A 5,000-nucleotide genomic window follows, 5' to 3' on the forward strand; every position below is an offset into this window, starting at 1 on the left:
CTGCCTGTATGTCTATGAATCTGTGTATGTTTGTCTGTCTGTCTAATTAGCATGAGTGTGCATATATATATATGTGTGTGTGTGTGTGTGTGTGTGTGTGTGTGTGTGTGTGTGTGTGTGTGTGTGTGTGTGTGTGTGTGTGTGTGTGTGTGTCTGTGTTCGTGTGTGTGTGTGTGTGTGTGTGTGTGTATGCTTGTGTTTGTGCTCGTATGTGCATATGTGTGTGCTTGCGTGTATGTATCCGCCTTTCTACCTGCTAACGAATCGATGTACCCGCCTACCCCCCTTGTCACCGGCCTGCCTGCTTGTCGACGTGTGACCGCTTGCCTACCGACCAATGCAAGTGGTGAGCCGCGGCTACACAAAGCGGAAACAGCGAGTCGCCCAATATTACGATGATCACGACCTGTGAAATGCATCACCACGACCTCCTAATGACTATTCCCACATCCCTACCCTCCCTTTCCCTCCCCTCCCCTTCCTTTCCTTCCCTTCATTTCCTTCCCTATCCTATCCTTTCCTATCCTATCCTATCCTATCCTATCCCATCCCATCCTATCCTATCCTATCCTATCCTACCCTTCCCTCCTTCCTCACTCTCTCTCTTCCTTTCACCTTCCCCCCGTTCCTTGGTCTTATTACCCCTCCCCCTTTTCCTTACCCTAGGGCTGATCAGTAGCCCTCCCCCTTCTTTCCTTAGGGTTGACAATTCTCTCCTCCTTCTCCCTCCCCCCCCCCTCCCTCTGACCCCATATCCTCACTCTCACCCTTTCCCTTTCCCTAAATATCACATCCTTAAACTTTCTCCCATCCCTTTTCTCCTTATTTCCTCTCACCCTTTCCCTTTCCCTTTCTTCATCGCCCTACTTTTACTTCCCCATTTCCCCGCTTATATCTCTCTCTCCCTTTCTCTACCCTATCTCATTCTTCCCTTTTTACTGACGACGTTTCCCCCCCACTTCTTCCTTCTTATCCTATCCCCTCATTTACTCCCCTTATTCTGTTCTTCTTTCACCAATTTGCGCTCTCGAGATGTCACTGTCTTCACCCCACTTGACGTCCGTTATCGAGCGCTTTCGAAAACTGCGAAAAGGTTAGATAATTTCACATTTATTACTCGATTATTGATTTCCTTCTGGAATTTCGCCCTCAGACTTTCGCCACGTGTGTTGTTAAGCGTTAGATTTCTACCGGAAATTTGACTCCCAGATTTGAGAGTTTCGGCGCGCATACGCGGAGGGAGCACTTAGTAGTAATTTCATTAGTTTTCCACAACTGCACTTTTTTTTATAGCGAGGTTTCGGCGCACGCAAGATCTCCGGGGGAAAGTAACTGCATTTTCCCCTCTTGTTCCCTCCTTCGTTTTTTTTCCCCCACCCGATTCCCTTTTCTCATAAGTTTCCTTTCTTCACCCCTCTCTTTCTTTCTTTCTCCTTCTCCTTCTCCTTCTCCTTCTCCTTCTCCTTCTCCTTCTCCTTCTCCTTCTCCTTCTCCTTCTCCTTCTCCTTCTCCTTCTCTGTCTGTCTCTGTCTCTGTCTCTGTCTCTGTCTCTCTGTCTCTCTGTCTCTCTCTCTCTCTCTCTCTCTCTCTCTCTCTCTCTCTCTCTCTCTCTCTCTCTCTCTCTCTCCCTCCCTCCCTCCCTCCCTCCCTCCCTCTCTCTCCCTCCCTCTCTCTCCCTCCCTCTCTCTCCCTCCCTCTCTCTCTCTCCCTCTCTCTCTCTCCCTCTCTCTCTCTCCCTCTATCTCTCTCCCTCTATCTCTCTCCCTCTATCTCTCTCCCTCTATCTCTCTCCCTCTCTCTCTCTCCCTCTCTCTCTCTCCCTCTCTCTCTCTCCCTCTCCCTCTCCCTCTCTCTCTCTCCCTCTCTCCCTCTCTCCCTCTCTCCCTCTCTCCCTCCCCCCCCTCTCCCCCCCCCCTCCCCTCTGTCTCCTTCTCTCTCCACCTGTATCTTAATTTCTCTCGCATCTCCTTGAAAGACAGCTCGAGGGAGTAACAGAGAAGGGGGGGGATCTTACGCATCTCCCCCCTTCTCTGACTCCTCTTCTTCCTCATACCCAGGACCCCCCTCCCACCCCAGCACCCCTCCTCCACCCATCCCCTCCAAACCCCCTTCCCTACCCCTCTAACCCCCGACCAGCCCCCCCCACACACTTCTTCAATCACCCCCTCGAGCCTCCTCCTCGACCTCCCCCTCCTCCACCCCACCAACCCCACTCCGCACCCTTCTCCACCCCCCCCCCCCCCTCCACTCCGTGTCCCTCCACCCCAGCCACTTTATCCATCCCTCCTCCTCCTCCACCCCCTCTACCCCCAAACTCCCTACTACCCCCCACCCACCCCCTCTACCCTCAAACCCCCTGCTACCCCTCCACCCACCCCCCACTCGAACCCCCTCCCCTCCCCCCCCCCCCCAACCTCGCCGTAAGCATTTTCCAGATTAGGAAGTATTGATAAACGGCCACTCTCCGGGGCACGCATTTCATTATTATTCCTCTAAATCATTACGGTTTCGCCATTCCCCTGCGTTATCATTCGCATTTTCTCTCCCGTTTCCGTCGCCGTGTCGCTATTCCCTTCCTTCGTTATTCCCATTTTCATCCCTGTTTTGCTATTCCTTTCGTTTTATCATACCGATTTTCATTCCCACTTCTATTACCTTTTGGCATTTTTTTTTCTCGTTTTTATGCCTATTTTTTTCTCCCATTCGGTATTTACTTTGCTATTATTCCCATTTTCTTTCCTATTTCAATTACTGATGCTCCATATATTTTTTCATTATTCTTACTATTTCTATAGTTCATTTTCGTTTCAAATCTCTTAAAATATTGACATTAGAACGAACAAAAAAAATCATACAATATATATTTTCGATTAAAAACTATGATCACTGAATTTGCCTTGATGTTGTTGTTGTCGTTGTTTTGTTGTTGTTGTTGTCGTTGTTGTTTGGTTGTTGTAGTGAAAAGGAGCTACAGGAAACATCATGTATTTCGCAAAAGCATAAACACGAGATCATAAAAAAATCATATTATCATTACAATCATCTTGAGGGAGAGAGGGAGGGAGAGAGGGAAAGACGGAGGGGGGAGGGAGGGAGGGAAAAAGGGAGGGACGACTTAGCAAAGGTAGGAGGGGAGGAGGAAGAGAGAGAGAGGAGGAAATAAAGGAGAAAAGGAGGGAGGGGAGGAGGAAGAGAAAGAGAGGAGGAAATAAAGAAAGAGAAAGGGAGGGAGGGGAGGAGGAAGAGAAAGGGGATAGGAGAACAACGAGGAAGGGAAGAGACAGAGAGGGAGAGAGGCAGAAAGGAAGGGAGGTAGGGAGGGAAGTAGGAAGGAAGAAAGGAAGGAAAAAAGAAAGGAGAAAGAGAAAGAAAAAGAGTGAAAAAGTCCAACACCAACAAACACAAAATCCACACTAGAAAGCGCTAATGATAAAAAAAAACACACGAAAGAAAGGAAAACGAAAGAGATAGACACAGACGAAGGGAGAAGAGGAAGGAAAAAGGAAAAGTGATAGGGGTCTCGATTACCCAATTACGAAGCCAATCACGAGGAAGTAATTAACCGCCGCATTCACATTCACTTGCGGCGCGGACGATCAAACGGCCGCAGCAGATCCGCTTGCGACGGGGAAACACGCGAGAGGCAGACGGACGCGGGAGGCAAGAGTCGAGTGATATTTGGTCACAGTTTGGGTAATTGATGAAATAGTCAGGTATAGCAATGATGTTTGTTGATGTGTCTTTGTATTCATGGTTATATATATGCAGGGGTAATTTTTTACTTAATATATTATACAAATAAAAGCACACATAAATACAGAATCAGTGTATTGGCGGGTCTGAATTGTTATCATTCTCTCTCTCTCTCTCTCTCTCTCTCTCTCTCTCTCTCTCTCTCTCTCTCTCTCTCTCTCTCTCTCTCTCTCTCTCTCTCTCACTTAATCTATATTTATATTCACATCTCTCTCTCTCTCTCTCTCTCTCTCTCTCTCTCTCTCTCTCTCTCTCTCTCTCTCTCTCTCTCTCTCTCTCTCTCTTTCTCTCTCTCTCTCTCTCTCTCTCTCTCTCTTTCACTTAATCTATATTTATATTTACATTTATTTATCTCTCTCTCTCTCTATATATATATATATATATATATATATATATATATATATATCCTTATCTTTACATATATATATAATCCTTATCTTTACATATATATATCCTTATCTTTACATATATATATATATCCTTATCATTATATATCTATATCTTTGTCATTAGATATCTATATCTATATTTATATTTTTAACAATATTCATATCTTTACCTATATTTCTATATTTAACTATCGCCATATATATCTGCATCTTCATATATATTCATATCTATATCTCAAACACGCCCAATCACGACCTTTTAATTCAGTAAGACTTGAACCTTCGGACGCCACGAGTCCATCCATCAAGCAGAATAAATGCTCATATCTAGCCAACACGAAAGGTACAATTACTGCTTCACAACACATCAGCGAAAAAATAAATTGTCCATTCAAATACTTCCTTGGCGAGTGAAACAGATTAAGGGGGATTATTCGTTCATTGTGTCTAACAAGGTGATGTGTTAATGTTTTTTTTTATGTCAGATCAATCAAGTTTAAGCTTAGGAGAAATTGAGCAAATGGGGTAGGCCTAGGTTTTGGAACCGAGCCGAACTCGGGATTCAAGAGGAAATTTATTTTTTTAGGTTATGCGAAATAATACGGTATAAGTGTTCTTCAAAACGCACTTTCATAGTTTTGTTTGTAATAACTTCCAAGAAATACTCTATTTTTTTCATCTTCATAACTATCACCACTACCACCATCATCAGCCTCGTCACATTCATTATCATCAGCATTACCAATATTATCGTGAGTCCTAGTATGACAGTAGGGAAGAGCATGAGGTAGGCCTACATTTTGATAAAATTTTAATGGGGAAACGGATGACACCTTAACCAACCAGAGATAGACACTA

General features: G+C 45.0%; 1 protein-coding gene across 1 annotated transcript in view; it reads right to left on the reverse strand.

Moving 5' to 3' along the window:
- The window catches only part of LOC125039876 (dual specificity testis-specific protein kinase 1-like), a 170,606-nt gene that overhangs the window by 164,136 nt on the left and 1,470 nt on the right, over positions 1 to 5,000 (reverse strand). The window lies entirely within an intron of this gene.

This window comes from Penaeus chinensis, chromosome 28 (assembly GCF_019202785.1).
Source record: "Penaeus chinensis breed Huanghai No. 1 chromosome 28, ASM1920278v2, whole genome shotgun sequence".
Lineage (NCBI taxonomy): Eukaryota > Metazoa > Arthropoda > Malacostraca > Decapoda > Penaeidae > Penaeus > Penaeus chinensis.